General features: G+C 41.6%; 2 long non-coding RNA genes and 2 other non-coding genes across 10 annotated transcripts; 2 read left to right on the top strand and 2 right to left on the bottom strand.

Annotated features, from left to right (window-relative positions):
- Nucleotides 1–1,859: 1,859 nt before the first annotated feature.
- Nucleotides 1,860–14,051, bottom strand: LOC117245269. Of its 7 annotated transcripts, none has more exons than XR_004499787.1 (7): nt 13,910–14,051; nt 13,090–13,300; nt 12,879–13,004; nt 12,473–12,595; nt 11,468–11,666; nt 3,480–8,703; nt 1,860–3,201 (listed from the first exon to the last, which is right to left on the bottom strand). It is a non-coding gene; the product is annotated as an uncharacterized LOC117245269 (long non-coding RNA). The 7 variants fall into 7 exon arrangements; XR_004499788.1 differs by having other exon boundaries at nt 1,860–3,590; nt 3,954–8,703; nt 13,910–14,049; XR_004499789.1 differs by having other exon boundaries at nt 1,860–4,045; nt 5,156–8,703; nt 13,910–14,045.
- A 3-nt stretch (nt 14,052–14,054) lies between these two features.
- On the top strand, nt 14,055–20,073 carry LOC109022902. Its single transcript, XR_002002339.2, has 2 exons — nt 14,055–14,216; nt 15,632–20,073. It is a non-coding gene; the product is annotated as an uncharacterized LOC109022902 (long non-coding RNA).
- On the bottom strand, nt 18,886–18,992 carry LOC117245275. Its single transcript, XR_004499806.1, has one exon. It is a non-coding gene; the product is annotated as a U6 spliceosomal RNA (small nuclear RNA).
- Nucleotides 19,795–19,866, top strand: TRNAM-CAU. Its single transcript has one exon. It is a non-coding gene; the product is annotated as a tRNA-Met (tRNA).
- Nucleotides 20,074–21,424: the final 1,351 nt, after the last annotated feature.

The following is a 21,424-nucleotide window of genomic DNA, read 5'->3' as shown; positions in this document are numbered from 1 at the left end:
TTTCATTTCAGTCTCAGAAAAGGAATGATGCCATAAACTGTATTCCAACCCCCAAATAAACAACCCACCTCATGATGAGGATCCAGAGTTTCTCACCAGTGTTCCCAAGTGCCCTCCATTCCAGTGCATTCTGTGGGGCACCCCTGCTGCATGGGAGCTGCCTGCTTGGATAGTGACAGAACTGAACACAAGAGGAATGTGGAACTATTTATCTGCAATATTTACAGTTTCTGCAGTCAGCAATACACAGCTCTTCATTGCCTGTTATTAAATCACTGAGTGAGGTGCAAAGCTGGGACAAGGAAATAAAACATCCTGGGCTGGAAGAAACCCACAGAGATCATCAAAGCCCAGCTTCTGGCCCTGCCCAGACACCCCAACAATCCTACCCTGTGCAACCCGAGAGCATCTCCCAGCTCCCCTGGAGCTCTGGGAGCCTTGGGGCTGTGTCCATTCCCTGGGGAGCCTGGGCAATACCCAACAGCCTCCCAACCTCTGTGGGAAGAATCTTTTTCTACTGTCTGACCTAAACTTCCCCTTAACATATGGCTCAGAAAAAAAACAAAAAACAAAACAACAACAGAAGAGCAAAGTTTGCTCAGTAGAAATCATGGAAAGCTAACATGAAGAGAAGCATTTCTATATGTGTGATAAATATATAGACCATAATAAATTAAAATTTTAAAATGCACTTGAAGCTTTTCTGAGGATGGATTGCAGCATTAGAGAAAAACAGCAACAGCATCCAGTACTCAGCAAAGCACATTCCACAGCATCAGCTATGGGACTACAGGACTTTTTTTACTTATTATAAGCTGTTCATGCCACCTGAAACTTGCCAAGTGCAAAAGCTTTACAGATAAAATCCAGCCACTTTCTAACAGGTTTCTTAGATATAAACAAAACCAGAAACTGAGAGTTTAAAATAGAGTTGAAATATTAGTAGGTTGCAGCTCACATACACATTGCCCTTTCTCCCAAGGACACAAACATAAAATCAGTCAACTTTCACACATCACCATTAAAGCTTCTAACCCAAAATATATTTGTAAACCTCTATTAAATTTAGAACCTGTCTGTAAATAGAGCAGCTACACAAGCCCTGCCCTGCAGACTGCTGTTACTGCCCTGGGGCTGGTCAGGGCTGGGGATGACTTGAGAAGCTCAGCAACTCAACAACTTAATTAATTAGTGTGTTGGCAGGCTCCAGGATTCTAATGAATTTTTAACTTTCTTCTAATCAGTTTCAAGAGACTATTTGTATTTTCCCTCATCACATCCCTAAATGGCACTTTTCACTCAAATTGCCTTTATTTTACCTAATAAGGCTGTGTTTTCCTCCCCAGAAAACACATAGCAAGAAGTTATTTGCAGGAATCTAATTGATTATTGATGTAAGCACAATTCTACAAACTGACCTCTGACACATCATTCAATGCACTTCTTGTCATATACTGGTTCAGAGCTCTCCAGAAATGATTTTATTTGCAAGTTTGGGGCCAGTGATGGTCTTGCTGCCTGACCTTTGGGCCTGACCTTTTTCTGTGTTTTACTTTCTGCAGCTTTTAAGAGAAATGTTGCTCAATATAAAGGTATCTTTCTTAATTACCAAGCAGGGGGCTTTGGCCCCCTCTCAGGTTAGCCAAACTTTGAAGGCAGCATTATCAATTGAGTTGGTGTCTGTATGACAACACCACAAGTGCAGCAACTGGTAGCCCACTACCTCAGAGGCTTTTCAAGTCTCCTATTTCAATAGCCCTTGTACAACAAAATGTGTTTCTGTAATGTCACATAATTTATGCATTCTCATTCTTTGATTTCTGCTCAATTTTGATTAAAGAAAAAAAATGAGATACAGGTAAGAACATGCTTTCTGTAATTAATACCAGTAACAGTCTTCAATTTCTTCCACAGATAACATTTTTCATTCAGTTTATCAACTTTTTTTGAAAATCAGACACCTGGGATTCTGTTCAGTCTTTAAACAAACCCAAACATGTAAATGCAGCTGAAAATCTCACTCCATCAATTTTCTTTCTTTTTAAGAAAAGACTGAAAGGCTATTTTTCCCCAATAAAAGAGTTGCAGTAATTGCAGAGGCAGGGTTTTAGTACACAATAGGGGAAGAAAAACATCATCAGAGCAGCTGTAACTGAATAAACCAAGATTAGCATGGATGCAAGCAGAAAAGGAGAGAGGATCACTGGACATCCATTTTTGTATCTAATAATATTTTTTTCTTCCAATCTTCTTCCAGTTCCCAATACAGAATTTTAAAAACTTGCCCTCTTTGGGAACACCTGGTGTCACCTCACCATTAAATACGTCAATACTGCCCTGCAGTCTGGAACTCACCTTTGCCATTTTACACCGCAAAGATCTGATATCAGAGTAATCAAAATTTGAAAGAAGATAATTTAAAACATCTACTAAGTATCCTCACAAACTTATTTTTTCCCTCTTAACACCTGTTTGTTGGTTTTTTTTTTTATTAGGAATGCATGAAGCAGAATAGGCAAATGAAGAAAAAAGTTCTTAAAATCAGCATTCTGGAAGCCCAATTTTAAGCTAAACCCCTGATATCCTATATCTAATGATCAATAGGTTTTATATTTGTCACCAAAAATAAGTATTATTTGCCTAAGATCCCAGAATAACTTGACATAATAATCTGAATAGCTGGATCAGCTTTTTCCTCTGTGTATGCTTGATGACAAAGTGAAAAGGTGTTTCACATCACAGATCAATGTTTAGCCCACAGTCGAATCCCAAGCTTGCAGTGGTAGTGTCATTTCCTGGTTTGTCACTGGCTCCCAGCCTCCCAGCACCTCCCTGATGTGACTGAGAACAAACCACATGAAAGAAATGACAGGAATAAAAAACCCAATCAAAGATACCACCCTTCTGAGGGTGTATTTAGGTGAGCTCCGTCTCCAGGTTATCACATGGACTCACAAAGTGAGTCAGAGGCTGTGGGAAGACTAGAAAAGGAAGAGGAGAGAGCAGCAGCAGCAGCTGTGGAAGGTGGAACACGAGCCCAAGCTCCCATTCCACCCCAGAGCCACTGTTACCCTGGATAGCCTGGCAGCCCTGCACAGCCTTGGAATGGGGTCTGACAGGAACACTGTGCACATTATTCACTAGAGCATTTCTAGACTTCCATCAGAGATCCTCTTCTGGCTATGGCTTTTGGAAGCTGTCCTAAAAGAGAAGAAAAAGTACCTTATTCCTGCATTTCCTATATTTATTTATAAATCATCAATCTGGAAATAAAATTATGCAAATCTTTATAGTATGATTAGTCTTCAAAAAAATGCTGATTTCAGACTATTTTAGATATAGGGAGACAACAGCTACATGAATTAGAGGAACAGTTACTTTTTCTACACATTCACAAAACACACTTGCAGCTGTATTAATTTATAGCAAAGTTCCCAAGCAAAACACAACCTGGTGAGGTATTTTTGCTCAAATCTTACCCAAGTTCATATCTGCAAGCCCACACAACACACTGAATCAGGATGTTACAGACAACAATAATTTTCACCTATGAGAATTATCTACTGCAACCTGCACTTTCATCTGCCCTCCTGGAAAAGAAAAGACAAGTCACTGGGATATATTAAATATGTTGCAGTCTATTATCCCCAAGTACTTTTATCTAATTTGGGATTTAAACCAGCACAAGAATTATCAGAGCTGCTCTGTAGAGAGTCACTTTAAGTCACACCAGATCAACAGCTGAATCACAAGCTAAACACTATTGTACCATACTCAAAGCCAGGTCGAGTTTATCCCATGATGGATTTTTTAAATTCCAAAAAATCCTACTACAATAGGATTTTATTTGTTTCCACTGAAGATAGCACTTCTTGTGCTAGTGTTACTGTATTCATTTGAAAAATAGGTCATGTCAAAACCTGATTTGAAATGATTATTTAAACAAAGCTTACAAACACGGATGAAATTCTTCTGCTGAAATGTCTCCTGATGTCTACACCAAGACTGATCAACCAAGAAGGAGCATACAGGAGGGGAAAGAAATCTGTGCAGAGAACCAGGAAAAGCAAGGATGAGATTTAACAGATATTCCACGTATGTGGAGATGAAGAATAGGAATACACACTAACTTCAGAAAAGAATAGCCTATCTTGAAAAACAATTACTTCTTTAGTTATATTTAAAATATCTAACCCAAACATTTTTTTAGGAAAGCATATGCAGTTTGTCACTTAAGCTGACTGAAGCCAAAGGACCAATGTAATGAAGTTAAATAGCAACATATGTCCATACAAGAGACCCTGATTTTGTACTGTCTCTCTTTACTGCATACACCTTCACCAAAGTATTTTTGCTACTATGGATAGGAGATATTTACAAATACACAATAGTAATCACATAAAAAAGATTACTTAACACAGTGTCTGTGGTTATCTCACTTCAGACCATATCCTCTCCTAAGGCCAGAGAAAGAAAGATCTTTGATACATCTTAAAACATCTCCACGTGCACACAGAGTTACCTATCACAGACAAAGCCATTCAAATCAAATATTGTCTGTAGCTGTATTAAGTTGCTCCCATTAATGTATTTTAAGGGTTCCCATACTGACAGGTCACGTATCTTAAAAGCCATGGATCAAGACTTTGACTACTACAATAAGAGTAAAAAAATAAAAATGGAAAACAGCCATGCAAGCTGAAACCATTCTGGATCCTATGTTTTATGAAACAGCATTACAAAATTCTATAAAATACCCAAGTTCTCAGGAGGCCAAGGGTCTGAGTAAATTGATCCAAACCTGAAGTCAGCCCTGCTTGGAAGCAGGGTAGATGAGATAACCTTCAGAGGTCCCTTTCAATCCATGTTAAAGATTTCATAAAACAAACTGGAGGGAGGGGCTGTTTGTGTACACACACACACACAGACTCTTGCCCTCTCTGTTTCCAGATACCTTGGGCAGGCTTTGGATACAGCTCCACCAAACACTGCATACAGAGCGTGACTACACACAGCACTGAGCAGAGCAGACTGATCTTGGAATCTTAAATACAAGTCAGCTTTACATTTATGCACAAGAACTACAGAAAGAAGTATTGCTCTATGACCTAAGTGAGGTGGTGAAGGTGTAACTTCTCACACTCATCAGCTCTACCTGATCTCAGAAGTGTCCAGTTTATCTGTTGAATCCTGAGCATTGTGAAACCACAATCCTCATTGCTAGGCCTCTGAGTGTTGTAGTGGTGAGGAATCTCTCTGGAATTATAAATTAAATTAATCACTTCTGCTGAGACAGGGGAAAGAGAGGAAGCAGGCTTGTCCTGGCACAGGCCTCTCAAACCACAAGCAGCACTCAGGTTCACCATTCCTCTCTGACCCACATTTCATTTACACATCTCAAACTGAAACTCCACTTCTCCTACCTCTGGAATTCCTCCTTTGATGCATTCCCCTTCCTGCTATCCACTGATCAGTATTCTGAGCAGTGACTCATGAGAACACTTAACATGACACACAGCTGAAACTTGTTTGGGGTGTCATGATTTAAAAGCCCAAAAGACTTCTCACTAACAGACACAAGACATGAAAGCCTCTTGCCAAAGTAATAACAAGCATCATCACACTGATGATAGTATTTCATCCTATTAAATCACACAAATGATCATGGCTTATAAAAGTCATATTTAATATTTCAATTTTACAAAATTAAACCCATGATGATCTACTAAGCCTGAAGAATTCAGAATAAAACCATATTCCTGCATCCCTGTTATATTCTTAAATAATGTGCCTCAGTGCAGCATTCCTCTTGACTGTCTTATCAAGCTTTACAGACTTTGCTTTACAGACTAAGTATTGAGAGTAAAAAAAGTGTCAGAATTAAACAGCAATTTCAAAAGGGAAGAAAACAGGGCATTGAAACACTGTTTCTTTAAGTACCCTATTCCAGTATCTCACCTCAGTTCTACTCCCCTCTGGTGTGCGTCTGTGATGATCTGCAAAACTCCTTATTTCACCAAGAAATCTGCAAGAGCTATTTTAGCAATTTTTCCTCCTGTTTTGTAGTGTTTTTTTGCTACAAAAGTAAATCACAATATAGGCCAGACTACCTTTCCCAAGCAAGACACACAAAGTTTTCAGGTGATACTACATTATGTGACCTATGAGCACAGTTGTAGGCATTGGGATTTTAGAAAATAGCTTCTTGTGAAGGCAAAGTAATAGAACATTAGGTTAGTACTATGAAAATCACTGCATTGTAACTTCAATTCTTTAACAAATAGTTTGAAATCTAAGTTCAACACCAAACAGCCCTCATTTGTGAGAAGGTTCCCAGTTTATGTATGTAAATACTGTCACTGCAAAAGATTTGATCCACAGTTCTAAGGAAATCAATTGGCACACTAAATCCACTTTACAAACACAAAACAAAACCAAAATTTGGTGTTTTTATAGCTACTATTTGCCTTTCACTATAAATCTTACAGAAAATTTTCTTGTTCAACATGATAGGTTTATGCCCTAAGTATTCAGTATTACCAACAGCGTAACTTATTATTCTGTTTAAAGTAATTCTCCTAAATGTACATTTTTGCTCTATCATTGGAGTAAGAGGGTAAGTAATTCTTATGGGTTTAGTTCTGACATCTGAACAAGTCAAATTCCACAATTCCCACAGACCTACAGGAGAAGAAAGCCTTATTTAGCCATTTTGACTAAAGCAGAGCCACTGCACATCCATCAGAAGAAAAAATCTTGTTTCAGAATCATTTCCATTCACCATTCTGCTAACTTTACTGGAAAATAACTATGATAATATTCTGCTCTACAGAAGTCAGATGTTCAAAAGTATATGCTCATATAGCAACCCAAATATATCATCTGTCACACTATATTAAAAAGGAAATGTTTAGAAGTCTACATTCTCTAGATTTTTCTTCAGCATGAAGTTCCAGTGTAATGGGAAGTTTGGGGGAAGCCTTAGTAAGGGATTAATGGTACTACACTCCAGTACTATGAACAAGAATAATCCTTCTACCAGTAATTTACACAGTGAGTGCAAGTCAAGAGAACAGGCACTGGCAGTATTATTCCACTTGTGTAACAGTATGGTGTTAAATAAGAGAAATATTTGCAGGGTGCATTTAAAAAGGCACAAGAACGAGGTTGAACTGGCTGAGAACATGGCACAGTTGTGGATTCTTTGGATCTTGGAAGACTTTGGAGGAAAACATAATGGAAGGCTGAGTCCTCTTCCCTTCTCACTGTAATGACACCAAGAATTGAAAATCTGAGAGCACTGGAAGACACTTCACTCAGAGTGTCACCAGACACACGTCTTCCATGAGCCAAACTGAGTTATTTACATGAATCAGTGTTTGGTAGTCAAAGAAAAATCTGAAAGCTACAGAACAAAGAGGGAACACAAATACAGAGAAAGTGGCATTTTCATCTTGACAGTCTTGAAAAACTGCCTTCCCAACTTTTTGTTTTTAAAGATCTGTGCAGAATTTAGAGAAAAATCTATTGTTCATAAAGCAACACTGAATTCAGATATTTCAAAAGCATCAAGATAATATTTAAGAGCAAGAGCGGTTTCTTACAGCCAGTGAAGTAGCTCATTTGAAAAATGGAATGCCAAATATAATGATCTAATTAGGGGAATTTCTCCCCACTGAAAGGCTGTTCTAGTGTAAGTTGGTGGGAAAGCCCAGCTGGCTTCAATACTGTAAGATCAAGACCTGAAAGCTTACGCAAGTGTGTGGTTAAAGAAAAAAAAAAAAAGTTAAAATCAGAAAACTGGAAGTTTCTGTTCTTCTGACAAGTGTACACTGAATAACCTGAACACTGTACCAAGCTCAGCGTCTCGGTTCAAAACCTTTCCAGGATTACTCACACTTGGTAACTACAAAACAGATTCAGAACCGCCAACACCGTTCTGTAGAACTTCAGTTACTGAAAGTACTCCACTTACTTCATCTCTGTTACAGAAGAAAATTATTAAAGTGCATCTTGTATCAGCTCATGTACATCAGATTTTGTATTATTAAAAGCCAAAATAAGATATCAAATTATTCAATCACAAAAGATTTTAGATAAGCACCTGAGTAGCTGATCTCAATTACTCATTTTTCCAAGGCACCAACACAATGCAATCTACAGCCCAGCATTTTTACCCATCATTTTTCAGGGAATCAATCAACTGCAGAAATGCCTTCCAATATATGAGATATGTTAAATTTGTTTCCTAAAGAAGAGAATTCCAAGAAACACATTCAGATGGAAGCACACAATGCTGCAACTGACATTAGATTATTTCTATCTTAACCCTTTTGAGTTTTAAATAAAATGTAAGGAACTCAGTCATTAAGATAACCTACAAAAAGTTATTAAATTCTGACTAAGTTTAGCAGTACCATGAGCATTCTGGCTTGTCCTTTTTTGCTGCCCCTCTGCTGTACAAAGAACTCTGTACAGCCTCTCCCAGGGAAATAATCCACTCCACACACTTTATTAACATTAAAATAACACAAGAAAACTTCAGGTAATTAAGTTTAATGTGCTGCTCAACACACCATGGAATTTCACACAGCTTACAGTAATTCTTTACAGTTCACAATAACCTCACAGCAAAATCAAAATGGAGTAAAAATTGCCCCAGTATTGTTATGCAAGAGCTTGATTTTCTTCATGCTGCTCACCCTGAAAAGCAACACAATAATAACAGTTACAATATGACATTCAAATACCTAAATATGAAATAAGTTTGATTTGTTTCACTCTGTCTAGGGAAATGCATTCCCTTAATATAATCTTCCAACTTGGAAATAAGAGGAAATATCACAGTAAGTGCATTTGGGCTTTTCTATGCGCAGTGCACATAAAGAGACCAAAATCTTATGTTTTCATGATATATACACAGAAGTTTCACTATAGTGAAATACAGACCAACATTCAGCATTACAATAAATTATTTGTCTGAGACTAACCACTCAATTGTCTGTAAGGAAAAGCTGTCTTACAGTCCCTTTGAAGTCACATCAGTGGAACAACCACAGACTCTGGTTTGTCAGGGGTGAGGGGTGGTTGTTTATCGTTGGTTTTTTTTCCCTTAATTAAAAACAAGCTATGAACACTAAATATTAAAAGCAGTACATGCAGAATCTTTTAGGCCAACTAAAAACTGCAACTGGTCACAACAAGGCACTGAAAATTGATTTGTTTGGAGAGCACAGGAAGCTGTCCTACCAAGCAGGTTGTATTTATCAGGCTTTTTTTTTTTTTTCCCCTTTTTTTTTTAAATTTAACTTCACTTTGCTGTTTGCTAAGAAGCTCCTCAGCTGTTCACCTTTATCAAGGTAAGTCTTCAGCATTAACAGCTTGTTGGACCTTCTCTGGAGACTGTTTATTTACCTTCCAAGGGAACTGCACTTTACAACTGCCTTATCTGGACAGTAATCACACGGCTTTTCAGAGAACATGCTACTCAAGATGAAGAGAAGTTCTGCAATACAGAGTCTTACAAAGTCCCACAGCTATGAGGAAAGCTGTGCAGCAAACACCATTACAAAAGGTGCTGCCAGTGCCATTTTAGGAGAGACGGGGACAGGCTGAAGCCTCCCACAAAGCTGGGGCTTCCCAACTCAACATTTGTTACTGACTGACACCAACTCATCCTACTCCACACTTGAATCTTGCTTGCTGAGCTGCTGTAACACTTCTGAGTATCTATTTTATATTTGTATTCCGTTTCATTTGTACTGAATTGAGGGGAAAAAATTATACAGTTCATAATCAAATCCCAAGAAAGTCAGTTCATAGAATCACAGAATAGCTTGGGTTGGAAGGGACCTTAAAGATCATCTTGTTCCAACCCCCTGGCACGGGCAGCTCTATCATGAGAATATGTCTTATTAACACAGATAAAGGAATTTTTGAATCCCTATGGTTCAACTACTACAACAGGAAAAAATCTCAAATTCCCCAAAGCATCCTCAAAAACCCCTGTTCAACCACTTTGACTCATCACTTTTCAGTGTTACAGCAAATAACATATATTTTTAAAACATTGTTTATTATCCGCTTTGACAGCTTTGTAATTGTTATATGTACACTGGAAAAAGAATTTTAAATTAGCTTGGTTAAATTCCAAATGTTAAAGTTAGAAGCTAATAACAGAAGAAGCATTGGAGAAGGACTGAAACCTTAATGGATGTGGGTTGGTAACTCTTCCATTTGGCTTTGCCCTGCTAATGCCCCTTTAAATCAGAATTTCTGTACATTCTTTCCTTCCTGTTATATCAATCTGCTGACTCCTCACAATAGCCACAATTGAAAAAGCCATTCCATTTCACCTGGCAAAAATCTCCAAGTCACTTGGCTCCCTCACTGTTTCTCCATCAACTTAATTCTCTACAAGTTCTGAAAGCCAATGTCATCAGGCTCCAAAACCACACCAGAACCCAAACATTAAGCCACCAATGAAGCTGAATTTAACTGTTCTTCCTCCACTGTCTTTGATGTGTGCAGTTCCTTAATAGGTAGTGTTTAGCCAACCTAAAACAAGACTCAAGAGTAAAAAGCCTAGCATACACCAGCTGCTTTATGATTAACTCTGAATGTGTTAATAAAGCACCTACAATAAGACTTTGTTCTTTTCCTGACCCTTACAAGCACAAATGAAAAGACGTATTTGGTAAAGCCTAAAACAACAACAGGAAAACATGACAGCCAAATTCCTGGAAAGCAGGAAATACCTGCCTGCATCACCTCCCCTCAATAGGAAGTGCAGTACCACATCTTTGAAAACGAGAAAGTATACATTAACATAAGCACTGCCCCTTTCTGAAAAAAACTCCCTGTTTCCTATTTGCCCAGATTTCTAAAACCTCTGAGCTAGCAACTGAGCTTGGTCTTACTTTTAACACACAAGTCCAACTACCAACAGGACCTTGGGTAACTGACCTGACCCCTGTATGGACATCCCATAGCCAGTAAGAACCTCAGTGACATCAGCATTCTACCTCACTGCTCTCCTGTGAACCAATGACAAACCCAACCATCACCACTGATGTGTCCAGACACAGAAACACAAACCATTTTCATTATAGTGAGGTTATACAACTACTGCTGGTAGGTAAATATTCCCTGCAATAACACAGCAAGCCCTAGGATGCCTGTCTCATTAAACACCTCTCATTTTTGACTCTCTTTTATCTTAGGCAGCTGTTGCTCCTTCGCCCTGTACAATTTGCACTGCGTACATGCCTGATCATTTACCCAGCATTTTATGTAGGTGGTGGGATTTAGAACCTTCACAATGATATTATGACACTGTTCCAAAGCCTCACTGCCTTACCTTTTAGGGTGACAAAGTTGTTTTCAAACCAAACAATTTTTCACAATATTTCTTGCATCTCAGAAGGCTGAAGTAAGCAATCAATCAAACTCAAATCCTCTGTCTCACCTGTATCAAATCAGTCCCAGGAATTCAGTTACTGCTGCACTCCAAACCAAAATTATAGGGCCAGAGAAAAATGCTATTTTGAAGAACGCACTTGAATTTTTCAGCTTCATCAGCACTGGTATTTATTTTCTCCTGATCCAGCTTCCAAGAATTCTTCTCTGCCATAGAATTGCTTTCCGAACCCCAACTCGTTCACCTACTAAAATCAAAAGTAAGAACAATTAGGAAAGTCTCAAGGAAAACCACAGTGGATGATGAGAATCAGACAAACATGGTACTTGACATACTTCACCATACTGGCGAGGGGTTTGGACACATCATGCAATGCCAATGCAATGCCCTATGGTCTCTCTGTCTCCCTGTACACATTAAAAGATACAGTTCTTTAAAGGTCAGAAAACTAAGACATGGATGAATTATTAGGTAAGACTGTTGTGGATAATCAAAACCTAAAGAAAAAGTAATGGACAAGCATACCTACTGGAGGCTCCTCTGATCTCAACTGGGAATGCCCCAGTTACTGAAGACATTGCAGTAACAGACACCAGCAGTCCATGGGGTGGCCTCGCTGAGCACAGCACCATTTTTAGATAGTTTAACACATCACTTAGTGTGCAACATCACTTGATCAACAATGAAACATCTTTCTTTTGAGAAAGGTTAAAGCACGTGCAGTTGCCTGGACACTGCACTGCTGTAAAAGCTAACTGCTGATGGGGGCACGTGTAAAGTACTGGCTGTTTCCTTGATCACTCATGAGCCCTGTACACAATTAAGGAAGGCAGTCACTGGGTTTGTTGCTTGTACTCTTAGGTATTTTACAACTTTTCCAATACCTCTTTCAGATTCTTGCCTCAGAAGGACTGGACCATTGTTTACCAAGATGCTTTTAGATAATGAAGTAGAGCATGAATGATATGAGTTTCTAATAAACAAAATTAAATATGATAATAAAATCCATAAATTCCAAGTGAGAAACATGCAAAAAAACATAGTATCACTAACGTGTCCTCTGTCCTTGTCAAAGTGCAGTCCCCTGGTATCTCTCGCTTCTCTTTCACAGTTGCAGTTCTCACATCTCCAAATCCACAAGCAGATTCTTTAGGCAGCTGGTCATCATTGTCATACCTGCAAAAACAATCTGTTAAACACCTCTTCTTGCAAAAAAGTTGTGCCTCTGCTTACTCTGCAGTAGAGTCATGCACTCAACTACACAAACAAGAAAACAAAGACAGAAAATCTTCTATGAAAGATACTCAAAATCTCCAATTTAAGTAGAATTAGCTGTATATTTTCCTTTTTATATACAACTTTTATCTCATTATTTTTAAATGTCAGCTACAGTCTTTCAAGTGGTAACAAGAAAAATATTTCATCCACCCTTCCCAAGTAAGGAGAGGACAGCACTAACGTTCCATCTGCTGCTATTAAAGGAGTGCTGGCTGACAATGCTCTTTCTTCATTCCCAGTTATCCTTCTCACACCCTCAGAGAGGGGACAGTGTGGAGCTTTAGACAACGGGTCATAGCTATCATACCTAGAAAGAAAAGACACAACTGGTATCAATACTCAGAATTATTTACTTAGTATTAGCAAACAGAGTATTGTGACAATCTACTCACATGTCCAGTAAAAAACCTGCAACTTCTGCATCATTTCTGAAATCCAGCTTTTCTTTAAGCGTCAGCCTTATGTAGGAAATCAATGTGATTTCCCACATAAATCCTTGTTTTCCCCTGTCTTCTATCAAGACTTTGCTTTCTCTTTTTCTTCTCCAGAAAAGCCAACACTGTGGGCCTTCCACACCTCTTTGCTGGCAGGAACATGGTGAGCCTGGAAATAAAGAAGAGGCTTTATTTAGAGGCAGCTCAGGACAACAGGTGGTACCTCAGCGTCCCGAGACAGCACAGCGAGGGCTGATGGCCGAACACCTTTGGCTCCTCGCAAGTCAAGCACCCGCTGCAGCCCCGCACCGGCGGCTCCCGACCCGCGCCCACCCGCTCGGGTCTTCCCCCCTCGGCGTCTCTCCGCGGCAGCAGCGGCTGAGAGCGGGATGGTTTCCAGTAGGAACACGGTGAAGGACTGCGGGACAGCCCCTCACGCCGCTCCTGAGGGGAGGCGACATTCCCCCTCACACCGCTCCTGAGGGGAGGCGACATTCCCCCTCACGCCGGTCCTGAGGGGAGGCGACACTCCCCCTCACACCGCTCCCGAGGGGAGGCGACATTCCCCCTCACGCCGCTCCTGAGGGGAGGCGACATTCCCCCTCACACCGCTCCCGAGGGGAGGCGACATTCCCCCTCACACCGCTCCCGAGGGGAGGCGACATTCCCGCCCCATACCGCTCCAGGGACAGACCCACAGACACAAACATTCCCGCCTTATGCCACCCCTGAAGGGACACCAGCCCCTCACGCCGCCCCTGAGGGAGGACAAGCGCACCTCACAGCGCCCCTACGGGGTACGCCCGCCCCTCCCTTTCCCCCGCCGCCAGTCTCCCGCTGTCCCCGGCGGGCTGCTCGGTCTGTCGGTCAGGGTCGGTCTGTCCGTCCCTCAGCCGCCGCCGCCACAGACCGAGGTAAACAGGGGACACGTGACCGACGGCGCGCGCTGATGACGCGGGGATCAGGTGAGGGCGGGGAGGGGCCCGGCCCGGGTTTTAAGGAAAAAGGCTAAAAATCAAAAGGGTTTTAAATGTTAAACCAAATGACTCGAAACCTGTCCTGAGGGAGCAGCCAGTGGCGCTCAGGTAAAAACTGCTATCAGCCCTTCGTTGAAACCCAGAGGAAGAAGTAACCCAGCATGGTTTGGGGGTTTTTTTTAATATTTGTTTAATAACAAACTTCAATTACATGTGTTATGCACAATTTTAAAATCTACTGTTTTCCCGAGCAGCAATTCGCAGGAAGAATATCCAAAATACAAGGTTATCCTACCTTTCGAAAGGCCAGATTCAGAGACAAAACTAGAATTTTTCTCTGAAGAGCAAAAAATGTTTGAAATGTGACCTACCCGTTAAAATGTTAAATCACCAAGAGGAAGAAAATGCAGTGAGAATTTACAATCCCTGTTGTCACGGTGTGTTCTAATCGTGACATGTATGAAAACTGCATTCCACCAGGTCCTTGGCAGCTCCACAAGATGCAGCCTGCTCTTTTAAAATAAGTAAAAAACTCAGACCAAGTTGGCCAGCAATATCTGGATAATTTTATATAAACAAGAGAGGGACAATCATACCTGCCAATTTATTTTTTTTATTATTTCTACTTCAGCTTTGGTAGAGTCACAGTAACAACTCAAGTTGGCTCTAAAACTAGAAGGTGAATGAAGTCTTACAAAAATATTTATTTCCCTTTTCTGAATCAGCTGAATAACCAAAACAATTTTTTTGGTTTGTTGTCCAACATTTACATAACTTGAAAATAAAGAACTGGAGAAAATGGCCATCACTCCCTGAAGTTTATCTTTGTCTTTTGTCATTTACATCTTCAGCCTGTGAGAGGTTTTCATAGTACATTTTACTATGTGAGTTAACAGAGAAGTGAAATTTAAAAGCATTATTGTAGGTTAATTATAGTTTTGCTCAAAATAGCCCAAATTCTCAGTGATACATGTGCATAAAGGTAATCTCTGGCACTTTACCCATTTAATTTAGATATAATTTCTCATAATTTACCATTATTTCTGTAAAATATCTACTTGGTGATACTGTTTCCAAGTGAACAGGACTGCTTTAGAGGCTTTTCATATTTTGTTCTTCTGATTGCCTTCACAAATATAATTATTGTTTGTATAGCTAGATCCACATTCCAAAGAACAGAATTGTGTTAACACCAAAACCTGTTGTGTGCTTGAGGTTCCTGTTTATTTTGGAATCACAAAGGTGCTGGGAGGAGCAAGAATTACAAACAACATTTAGTTCTACCAAGTAATTTGGAAACAAAAGCAGTCATGCAACAACTTACCTTTTATGCCTGCTAAGCTAAGCAAGCTACTGCTGTTATGCATGCCAATAAAGTTAAAAATAGCATGTAAAAACAGAGGACCGTGTCAGTGTCCTCAAAAATTAATTGCTACATAAGAAAAAATTTCAAAGCTGTTAAGTTAATGTATATTTGCCATTTTTGTGAGGGTGGTTTTTTTTTTTTCTTTTCATCTCTTTAGGATCTGCCAGACAGTGTTTATTTCAGCTGCTGGAGCTGATCCTGTCTGTGTGACAAACACAGCACAGAAATGCTTTCAATCCCACCAATATTTGTATTGATGTTGGTTTTACCACCTGGACATCCCTGTCAACAAGGTGAATATTTTTTTCCCCTGAGCAGTTTCACACAGGTCCTGAAATAAGCAGCATTCCTGGGATGTGGAATTGTGTCTTCTGAAGCAGCAGCTGCTACTCAGGAATGAAATTCCAAAGCCAATCCCCCAGGCCCCAAAGGTTGGAGTTTGTTCTCTGGAGTAATGCACAAACGTGGAACAGAGGGCACCAGGTGCAGAAGCTGCCTCCTCCCAACCCCAAACTACAGCCATGCAGGAAGGAATTTCAGAGGTTTATATATATTTACATATGTATTTATAGAGGTTTGTATGGCAGTCTCATAGCTACAGCAGCTCACTCTCTCCCCCTCCATCAGTTGAAAATCCTGGCTGTGCTATCACCTTGCTGCTGATGAACATATTTCCCTGTGCTTCAGTAGTTTCCAGAGCAAACATCTTGTTTAGCATGGCAGTAGTGCACCCAGAAACCTCCTGAAGTGTGGTTTTCATTTCAAAATGCCCTGTGTTGCTACAGGAGCTATCAGTTAACCCAGGAACACGTCTAAGTACCCCATTTATCTTCTTTTTAATGAAATGGGATTGAGAAACTGCTCCCTGGAAATGCCAATGCAAACTTCTTCATACAGTAATTAAAGTATTTGTGTAATGGGATAAAATCCTCACAGAGACCAAGCTGATCCAGCCCAGTATCCTGTTTCCAGAAGGCATGAGAAGCTCAGCCCTTTCACTGGGTGTTCTCCCAGATTCCAGTTATCCATGATTTAAGGACTTGGAAGATGAGGATGACTCCAAACCATTTCATTAAGCACATGTGGGAAGACCTACACCTCAGGAACAGAATCCCTTTTAGACCCCTCTTAATATTTTGGACTTCATAGTGTCCTACTTTAGGGAGTCTTTACTTTGCTTTTTGTATTTGTTGCATAATGGTTATTTCTAGATAGAAAGGGAGCTACGACACTGGCACAAAGACATTTATTTCCATGTTCCAGTGCAATACTGACACCTCATTAAAAGACACAGCACAGCAATGACATGAATCAGCCCCACAAAGACCATCTCTCATCTTGGAACCAGTCTTTCTAACCCAAAACAGAATCAAAGCAACTATTTAATAAATAGACATAAGAATAAAGCTGAAAACTGAAAACCACAGGGTTATCACCCACAATTCATTCCAGCAGGAGACTTTGCTTGTGTCAGATCCTTAGTGCTTTCAGAACCCCTCAAATTGTTAGGAACAGAATATAAAAGATAAATTGACATTCAGTTAAAGAGGAACACATTCATTTCCAAACTGAGCCTCTGGTCATTTCATTATACAGGACAGGAGCTACTTTATTCTAAGAGATTTTAAGGAAAGTGAAGTCAAGACCTACACTGTACCCTGAGCAGTGTAATTCAAGTAATACCAAAGTAGAATTCCTCACATTTATTGTTCACTGCTGAAGTTGGATGATTCATCACATTTAAATTCTTTCACATGAGCTTCCTAACTTCCTTCTTTTATCTGATATCATCATATCTGAAAAGCATTCATTTTTGTCCAAAAAAGAAACTGAATTATGCTGTGTGGTACCTAACATGCAATAAAACATGCAGAAAACATGAAGTTAAAAAAAAAAAGGAACAGTCAATCATACCAAGAAGCTGAAGCATTTTTACTACAGAAAAATAGCATCTCTAACAATATATTTGTTTCATGTTTCCTATTTTTACTTTCTCCCCCTCACCATCTGCCTCTGTTCTGCTTTTTTCTTTCAAAAAGCATCCACCTCATTTCGCTTCACTCACCTCATCACAGGATTCAGGCTGAAATAAAACACAATCCCCAGTGCCAAAGCCAAAAAAGCACTACCTCTTCATAAAAGACCTTCCAAAAATAACTCTCCTTTTTCTTACAGTAGCTGTAGATCTTTAAGAGAAGCAGTCCATCTCGATTCAGTGCTTTGCTGCAAACCCTCTGGGCAAAGAAATTTGAGCTTTTTGGCCCCTGGTAGCTCTGGATTGTACCTGTGCCTTCAGTCCTGTTTTTTTTTGGCAAATCTTCCCCTGTACTTTTGGTAGCCAGCACTGAATCCCACAAGAGTGAGATCCCGTAGTGTGGAGAAAGAAGATGAATTACAGAATGTGCAGTACTTGAGCAAGAACTACTCCTTCCATCATGGAAGCACCTCAGTAATGCCCAGGGGGATTTGCTGTTCTGTGGAGCAGAGTCCCACTGCTTTGCTTAAGACACCCTGCATGAAAATAAAACCATTTTGGGGAGACAATCCTCAGAAGGAAATGGTGAGAAATAGAGACTGTCCATCTTAGACATGCGTGCCATGCAGTGGCCAGGAGAGCCTGGCAGTGCCAGAACCTGCACTGTGCTGTGTGCAGAGGAAACGAAGGATAATGAGGAAAAAATGGAATATAAAAAGGTACCAACCTATGGCAGCACCATAATCTGAGTCTGGAGGCAAGTCCCTGCAGGGCCAGAGAGGTCAGAACAAACACTCTGATTTGTGAGTCAATCCTCTGCAGCAGCCTTAGTGAATTTGTTACTGCAGTCAGTGCACGGACTAAGGAAAACTGGGCTCAGCCAGGGCAGAGCCCTGAGCCTCGGGATGTCCTGGGGGGAACCTGTTCTGTGCAGTGCAACGAGGAGCTGAGCCAGGTCAGACACCCTGCCAAGGCACCCGGTGCCCATCCTCGTGCCTTCCAGGCCTGCGGGACCTTGGCACGGGAGCAGCAGTAAGGAGTAAAGGACCTGCTGATATCCTGGCCGTGTCTCTGGGGGTCCTGGGAGCTGCTGGGGTGCCAGAGGGGGCTCCCAGAATCACAGAATCAGTTACACTGGAAAAGCCCCTGAGACAATCGCGTCCAGCCTGTGACCAAACCCCGCCTTGTCAACCAAACCATGGCACTGACTGCAATGTCCAGCGGTTTCTGGAACCTCCAGGGATGGTGACTCCTCCCTGGGCAGCCCATTCTGATGTTTAATCACTCTTTTAATGAAGAAAATCTTCCTGATGTGCATCCTAAACCTCCCCCAGTGCCGCTCCCGGTTCCTCCTGCCACAACTGACCCTGCCCTGTCAGGGGAGCGTGCTCACCCCTAAGCTTCCCCTTCCAGGCTTGGAGTGATGAGAGGGAGAAAAAAATATGGAACGCTTCACGAATTTGCGTGTCATCCTTGCGCAGGGGCCATGCTAATCTTCTCTGTATCGTTCCAATTTTAGTATATGTGCTGCCGAAGCGAGCACGAATCTCCTTTTCCACCCGTCGCAATTTGTACCCAGAGGATGCGAGTTCCGCAAGGTCAGGGTGACCCGGGAGGGACAATCCGGCGGTGCCGGTGGGAGGAGCAGGAGCCGTGCACAGCAGCCCGGCCGTACCGAGGGTCTGGCGGGGAGGAGACGGCGGAAAAGGGGGGAACAGACCCCAAATCCGGCCGAACTCGGGTTATGCAAATAGCGCTGCTGTATGCAAATGAGCGCAAAGCACTCTGGGACGGGGCGGTACCGGAGCTCCCCACGGGGCCGGTTTGTATCAACAACCCCGGCGGGTTTCAGAGTCCCGTTCGGCCGTGCGCAGCTGGGAATGTCACACCTTTCTGTGGTGAAACATCGGTGGTTTGGGCTTCCAGTAGTTAATATTGCTGACCTGGGGCGGTATGCGGGTGGCTGGAGCCATTTGTCGCCTCACGGAATCGCAGAATCGATGGGGTTGGAAGGCCCGGCTGGAGATGACAGCCCCGTGCCGAGGCAGGGTCCCCTGGAGCGGGTGACACAGGGACCCACACCGGTGCATTGGAATGGCTGCAGCGCGGGAGACTCCACCGCTGCCTGCACAGCCGTTCCACTGCTCTGCCACCCTCAGTGCGAAGAGATTCCTCCTCCTGCTGAAGCGAAGCTTCTTGTGTTTCAGTTTATGACCATTGCTCCTTACATATGTGGAGTGCATGTCCGGAGGAGGCGGCTGTGGCCATGGGGCTGCGGGGACGGGCGGGGAGCGAGGCCTGTGAGGCGCTTCTAAGGCGGGGCAGGAGTAACGCTTTACAAGTGCAGCAGAGTGGCGCAGCGGAAGCGTGCTGGGCCCATAACCCAGAGGTCGATGGATCGAAACCATCCTCTGCTAGCTGATATTTTTCTTCTCTCTGCTGGTTGTTTTTGGGTGTGGGGGACACTGGTGTGACTGGTGCGAGCACACTTGTTTTTGCTAAAATCTTGGCTCAGTGCAGTACAGCTGGTGCGAGGGAAGGACGGACAGAGCGTTGAGCAGTGAGATGCCTACAGCCTTTCTTCTAGTGACTGTAATAAATAGAATTCATTCGTGCTAACTAAATTGCAACTGTTATTAAAGTTATTATTAGAAGCAATCAAAAGAATGAGTGTTACAAGGCAGATGTACCCCTTTACAGATGTTACATGTTATCATTGAGGTACAGGATGGAGTTTGGAAGATCAGTGATGTTCCAAGATGAAAACGGCCTTGAGATGGACAAAATTAGAACGACTTTAGGCATTGGGCTTAAAATTCATTAAATTTAAGACTAATTAGTGGACTTACATATCACAAAGCTTAGTACACATGCACAAACCTGTGAGGTTATCCAGAGGACAACGAGGAAGAGGAGAAGCCTTCACCAAAAGACCCCCAAAAGAAGACTGGAGACCCCCTAAGAACAAGTGGGGCATGTGCTGTGAAGAAAAGTGATGTAAAGTAAAAAAAAAAATCGGAAATAGGAGGAAACTTACCAGAAACATTAATGAATATGTATAAACATACAGTATATAAGTTTAGCTTGAAGTGCTTTGTTTTGTACATGAGGCAGGGTGGGAAGCCCTCCCCGTACCCCAGTCGGTTTTGCTAATGCTTTAATCATCCTTAATTACTGGCAAATTATATATATAAATTGTAATTTTTTACTAAATTGTATTCTTTTACTAAACTGTATTCTTTTTTACCAAATTACTATTCAATTCACTAAATTGTATTTATTTTAAATTAAACTATTATTAACTCAAGGGACATAGTTGTCAAAAGTCTAATTTAATTTATAACATGCCGTTTGAAGGTCTGTAGAGTCACAGGATGGTTTGGGTGGGAAGGAAGCCTTAAAGACCATTTAGTCCCACCCCTTGCCATGGTTCGGGACACACCAAGTTACTCAGAGCCCCGTCCGACCTGGCTTTGAATGTTTCCAGGGATGGGGCATCTCTGGGCACCCTCTGCCAGTGCCTCAGCACCCTTGTTGGGAAAAGATTTTTCTTTATCTTTCATAAGAAAGCTCCCTTTATACTGAAATGTCCCAAGGTCACCCAGGAGCCTTCTCTGCTCCAGGCTGAGCAGCCCCGGCTCTCTCAACCTTTCCTCATACAAGTGCTCCTCTGAGCATCCTGGTGCCTTGGTCTGACCCGCTCCGGGAGATCCACGCCTTTAATTAGGCAGCAAAAACTCCTTGCACACATCTGTCGTTTTCCCTGCCTTGCTGGATGAAATGAAACATTGTGGCAATGCCGAAAATAGCGAGCAGGCTCCCAGCACCAAACGCAGGAAAGCAAAAAAACCCCACGAACGTGAAAACTTGATGTTGGAAGTCTGTATTCGGCTTCTGGATGGCATGATCTGAGGAAAAAGGCTCCGTGAATTTATTTAATGCCACAGTGCTTCTCATAGGGCGTTGTTTTCAGGG

Source organism: Parus major, chromosome 18 (genome assembly GCF_001522545.3).
Source record: "Parus major isolate Abel chromosome 18, Parus_major1.1, whole genome shotgun sequence".
Taxonomy (NCBI): domain Eukaryota; kingdom Metazoa; phylum Chordata; class Aves; order Passeriformes; family Paridae; genus Parus; species Parus major.
The sequence above is the reverse complement of the archived record's forward strand: the minus strand, read 5'-3'. Positions and strand labels throughout refer to the sequence as shown.